Source organism: Bison bison, unplaced genomic scaffold (genome assembly GCF_000754665.1).
Source record: "Bison bison bison isolate TAMUID 2011002044 unplaced genomic scaffold, Bison_UMD1.0 scf7180017864353, whole genome shotgun sequence".
Lineage (NCBI taxonomy): Eukaryota > Metazoa > Chordata > Mammalia > Artiodactyla > Bovidae > Bison > Bison bison.
In genome coordinates, this window is record NW_011494925.1 from 5,008,261 (window position 1) to 5,014,535 (window position 6,275).

Below are 6,275 nucleotides of genomic sequence, written 5' to 3' on the forward strand. Positions count from 1 at the left end.
TGTGATTAATTTTTTTCTTTTAAAATATTTACTGTAAGATAGTTTGGCACATGCATTCAGATACGTTCTCACAGAAAAGAACTTCAGTGATGGTTCCCTGCGCCTCTGTGCGGCACACACGAGCGCCTCCGTGCGGCACACCCTCGTGAGGGCCACATGAAGAGATTCCAACTTAAAAAGCAGGCTGTGCCTTGAGGCCGGCCCGCCGTCTGTGCTCGCCGCAAGTGCCTCCGTTGCTGCCACCGTTGACCATAACAAACGCCACCCTGGTCACTTAGGTGCCTGTAGAGAGGCCACGACCGCCTGTAGCTGTGTCCCGTGGTAAAGGAGCTGGGCAGCTCTGGGCCGCTGCAGGATGAGTCCCCTTCCCTCGGAAGCTGCCCCGGGAGCTGGGTGTAGTTCCCAGGTGCTGGGGTCGGGAAGCTGGAGGGTGAAGAGAGGGGAAGGGTTAGTGCTCAGTGGTGTCCAACCCTTTGTGACCCGATGGACTGTTGCCTCTGTCCGTGGAGTTCCCTAGCAGGAATGCTGCAGGGGCTGCTGTGCCCTCCTCCAGGGGGGTCTTCCCGACCCAGGGCTTGGGCCGGAGCCAGGTTTCCTGCGTGGGGGGCAGACTCCTTCTCATCAGGGTATGTGGCGGGCATGTCTGCACAAAGGGCAGCAGGTGAAAACAGAGCATCTTTTCCAGCACCCCTCCCCACAAGCTTCCCTCGGCCCCTCAAGGACTTGGCAGCTCGGACAGGCCTGTGGTCAGAGGACTGGGCGTGGAGGGAGCTTGGGCTGTCGGTCCAGCAGAAAGGAGCTCCTCGAGCTCTGACCACGAGTCACTGGCAGAACGAGACAAACCCAGCCTGACACAGTTGCTGTCTTCCCTTGGATTTCCATTTCATCCAATCTCAGCGTTTAACCAGCGAGTGTCTCTTCATGACAGTCTCTTCACAACAGTGGTTTGTACGCCCGCCCGTAACTGTTTGTAAGGAAATGTGAGCCTGAGTGTTACAGTCGCACCAGTATTCGTGGGCAGGAGGGCCACACGGTAGAACAGGGTGAGATTCTAAAAAGGAGGTGGGCTTCACTGCTTCCTGTGGATTTTCCTTTTTGCAGAAGACATTCATACCTCACAAAGAAACACATTCTGTAGAAGATCATCACTCCAATTTATGTAAATAACATGATCTTAAGAAAATGTATAAGACTTGGGGCTTCCCCCGTGGCTCAGCGATAAAGAATCCATCTGCCAAGGCAGAAGGTGCAGGAGACACGGGTTGTGTCCCTGGGTCAGGAAGCTCCCCAGAGGAGGGCATGGCAACCGCCCGTTCCAGTTTCTTGCCTGGAGAAACCCGTGGACAGAGGAACCTGGCGGTCTGCAGTCTATGGAGTCGCAGAGAGTCAGACACAAGTGACTGCACACACATGCACATATAAGATACGTATAGAACTGCCTTCTGGTTATTTTAAACTATTTTATACCTGCTTTTTACCTAATTTTTTCAGATGATTATTTCGACGTCAGTACTGTGCCCTCTCTTCCCTGCTCCCCGCCCTCCACCCCGCCACCACAGTTAATCCAACTGTTACTAATTTGTTCTTTTTCTAAAATCTGTTGTATACAGTAAGGCTAAGATAAAATTATGTAACTGCTACTTTTAGACCACTCTTTTTGCCACCTAATCTCTACTCATGTAATGTAGGCATTTTGGAGTTTTTAGAAAGGAATTTCAAAAGTGCCTTGGTACACATTTGGAGCCTCTATGTCTCTACCGAATACTCCTGAAAAGCAGCATTTTTAAACCATCTCACTGTTTATAACAGTGGAGGCGAACACCTTGCTGAAGGGAGAGCCCTGCCTCAGCCTCCTGAAGCCTTTCCTGGATGAGGCCCCTAAACCTGCCACATTTGTCCCATCTGAGCTCACCCTCTGTCTCAGCTGACCCCATTCCCTTCATACCCACTGCCCCTCACTTACATGGAGGGGTGCGGCAGACTTTCGTATGGAGGACTAATAAAATACTTAAAGCATGAAAAAATAAAGAGTGACAGGAACAATAGGCAGTGATCATATAATATTTTATTTAATCTTGTGCTTCACAGCATGAAGGCTTTTGTGTTAAGATTTATAATCCATTTTGAAAATTTCTAAAGTGACAGTGATTCATTCTTGATTCACCACTAAAGGACATTTTTTAAATTAATTGTTTTTAATTTACAGGAGAGTCCTTCTTTTCAATCTTCAGAATTGTCCCATGGTCTATTTCTGCATTGGATGACATTTATTTAATACAATTTTGTGTTAGGAATGCATAGTTATTCCAAAAGTCACTGTGCTGGCTTTAAGAATAACAAAGTTAGTTTTGTATTATCTTAGAACTCCTATATATTTACTTATTTGGGTTTGGGGTGAGTTATAAGCATTTAAAGGTAGACATTTTCTCTAGGTAACATTTTCAGCATGTTAACAAAATACGATGCTGAATTTGCAATGAATTCAGATCCATGGGGCTCAAACAGTCTGAGGACATCTTGTTTCCCATTCTTGAGGGTATTTTCCACTTTTTCCCTTATTTGTAAGGTATTTGAAGGTAACTTAAAATCAATCATAATATCAACTTCTCTATTCATGTAGACATGTAGGACATAGGGTTTTCCCAGAAATACCGATGGAGTTAGTTGATATTACAGCATCTGGTCCCTTTTAAAGATGCATCTCAGATAACTTTTTTCTTTGTTCACCTTACTCCTAGAACACGGTGGGCACTTCATGCAATTTTTCTGACTGAAAACTAAAGTGGTTTTTATTTTCTCCTGGGCTTTGCTCAGAGAGAATGGTAAGGAATCTGCTGTTCCTCCTTGTCTGTAGGAGGAATATTGTTCTTTTGGTGTTTAAAGTACGGCAGGTGGGGAGAGGGTGCTGTTCTCTAGAAATGACTAGATTATGGCTCATCTGCTGCCTCTACCATGGATTGCCTCAGCTACTTAAAATGGCCCAGCTGCATTTTTCCAGAATGTTTGGCTTTCTGATGATGTAAGATTGCTGATATTTAAACACAGTTAAGGGCGTGAGTTTACAACGCATCTTGTGCATGGGCAGACCTGGAAAACATGAGAGTTGGACTGTAAAGAATGAGCATCTTAGAGTTGATGCTTTAAAATTGTGGTGCTGGAGAAGAGAGTCCCTTGGACATCATCAAGGAGATCAAACCAGTCAATCTTTAAGGAAATCAACCCTGACTATTCATTGGAAGGACTGATCCTGAAGCTCCAGTACTTTGGCTACCTGATGCAAAAAGCTGAATCACTGGGAAAGACTCCGATGCTAGGAAAGATTGAGGGCAGAAGGAGAAGAGGACGACAGAGGTTGAGATCGTTGGATGGCATCACTGACTCAATGGACATGAGTTTGAGCAAACTCCAGGAGATGGTGAAGGACAGGGAAGCCTGGCGTGCTGCAGCCCATGGGGTCGCAAAGATGTGGACACGACTTAGCAGCTAAACCACCACCATATGAATAGAAGTATTTTTTACAAACGCCAATGATTAATTTATTCTGCATCATCCATGTTATTTCTATCACTGAGGAGACTTTATTGTCATGTAACTTTAAAGGAGCCTCCCAGATGGCTAAGTGGTAAAGAATCTGTCTGAAAAACAAGAGAGATGAGTTCAGTCCCTGGGCCAGGAAGATCCCCTCGAGAAGGAAATAGCAACCCACTGCAGTATTCTTGCCTGGGAATACTATGGACAGAGGAGCCTGATGGGCTGCAGTCCATGGGGTCGCAAAGAGTCAGACACGACAGAGCGACTAAAACAACAAGTACGGTGAAAGTGTTAAATCCCTTTAGTCTCTAAGGAAAAATGGAGAAACGGCAGTTTCTATGCTCACCCACGGCCCCACACTCTCCTTTCTGCTGATACACAGATATTTCCCTGATTTTTAAATCCTTACTCAAGCAAGAGAGATGGTTTTATGACACTATTTTAGCATCAGAATAAAGTAATTGTAGGTTACCCTGGTAACCAGCTTCAGGGGAAGAAATTCTTATAAATTAACACAAAATAGCTCTTCTTAGAGTGCCCTCAGCTAGCTCCTCCATCGTCCTGGAGAAGGATGGACAACAGCTGGCTGTCTTCCCCAAGATACTCCTCAGCACGCACTTTTTCTAGGCTCGCTTTGAATTATCTTTCTCAAGTTTAGTAATCTGAACTCTTGATGCTTTCTGTGTAAACTCTTTGAAGCGATTTCAAACTTTTAGCAAAGTTGCAAGAGTAGAACAAAGAAGTCCTCCTAGACTCTTCCCCAGAGACGGCTTTCCAGCGTTGCCCGAAGTGTGAAGACTAAGACCTCTGTGTGGCAGACCCAGTGCAGGCTTGCGCCTGGCACCCAGGCCTCCTGCCCGGCTGCCTCTTCACCCTGGAGCCCCACCCTCTTCTCCTCAGCTCTGCAATTTAATTAAACTCTTGACAACTGGGGGGGGGGTGTCTAGGAAACCTTTGTCATTGCAGGAGAAACACACCCCTGCTGTGGGCTGCCTGGTGCCCCAGATCCATTTGCTGGAGTGTTAACTCCTGATGTGATGGGACTTCCAGGAGCTGAGTACAGCTTAAACGCAGTCATGAAGGTGAGACTGGAGCCCTTACAAGGAAGGAGAGACACCACGGTGTGTCGTGTGCCCTGGAGAGCAGGCAGTGTGTGCAGCCAAGGAGAGGGGCCTCCCCAGAAACTCTTTGCTGGCGCCTTGGCCATGAGCGTCCAGCCTCTAAAGTCTAAGAACATAAAACGTGCATTGTTTCAGCCCCTCAGTCCTGGCTGTCGTATTAGCACAGCCTCAACACAGCATCCAGGGCTCGTGGAAGGCTTGGCGCTCTTGTTTTCAGAGGCTTCCCCTCCACCACCTATTTCAGTGTTTTTCTCAGGCCCATCTTCTCTCCTCACAAACCCCAAACCCAGCTCACAGCCCACACTGGTTTTATAAACCGACATCCTCGCCGCTAACCTCTGACCTGCTCCTGACCTCTGGCCTGGCCTGCTCTCCCAGGGCTTGGTGCTGGGGCCCCTGGACCATCCTCTGCCTGGGGAGGGGGGCAGACAGGAGCCCACAGACGGTTCTCGGTCTGGACCACGTGGTGCAGAGGCGGCTGGGCGGATCGACGGGGTATCTGAAAAAGCGTGATCACCGTGCTGTTCTGTGCTGGTGGGAAGAGGCTTCCTTCATCAGATAGACCCTCCTGGCACCTCTGGACTCGGTGGGACGGTCTGCAGGTGAGCGCGCAGAGATGGGGGTGTGTGTGGCTGGGGGTCTAGCACACCCCCCACTCAGAGCTCCGCCTGGAAACGAACTTTCCTGCAGCTTTGGGGTGATGCAGACCTCGGGCTTCCCAGTGGCTACCTGTAAAAAACCTGCCTGCCAGTGCAGGAGACCTAGGAGACACAGGTTCAATCCCTGGGTCTGGAAGATCCCCTGAAGAAGGAAATGACAACCCACTCCAGTATTCTTGCCTGGAGAATGCCATGGACAGAGGAGCCTTGTGGTCCATAGGGTCAGCACACACACTCATGTTCTGCAGACCAGAATAAAAGTCACAGAAGACAAGCCATGCAGATATCATTAAAAGTGTATTACTTTATTTCAGTACTCAAGAACAGTGCATACTTTCCTTGAGACCCGTGGTCACAGCTCTCACTGTTGGGTGTGGCCACGAATGGAGGTCACTCAGTCACAACCAGCTCAATGACGCAGTGTGTGTGTCGAGCAATTTGGAGATTTTGTTTCTGAAATTTTCTTTTTTTTTCTTATCCTCTCATCATTGAGGCTATGTATTAATAGACATTATAGTAAACCCACGCGAAATATTCAGAATTAGAAGGGGATTAAAGAGCCACGTTTGGACGTTACGTTGACTATTCCTCATTTTCATCCTAAGGGGGGTTGTGACGCCAGTGTGGGGACTTCGTGGGGGTCTGGTGGAAGAGATGCTGAAATCAAAAGGTGGGAATCAGTAGGTTATGGGGGAAGCACGGGAGATGTCAGCTGGGGTTAGAAAAGAGTGGGATAGAGGACCCCTCCCCGTCCTCACTGGGGCCGGCACCCAGTCCGGCAGCGATTCGGGAAAAGCGAGTGTGCTGGTCAGTGGGTTTCTGGGAGGAAGCAGGTGGGGTGGTTATCTCTCCCCAGGAGTTAGTGTTCGCTGTGCGCACCGGCGTGCCGAGCACGCCACCTGTCACCTTCGCGCTCGCGATGGCCACGGCCACCGCGAGGCTCCCGGAACGTCCTGCCACCGCT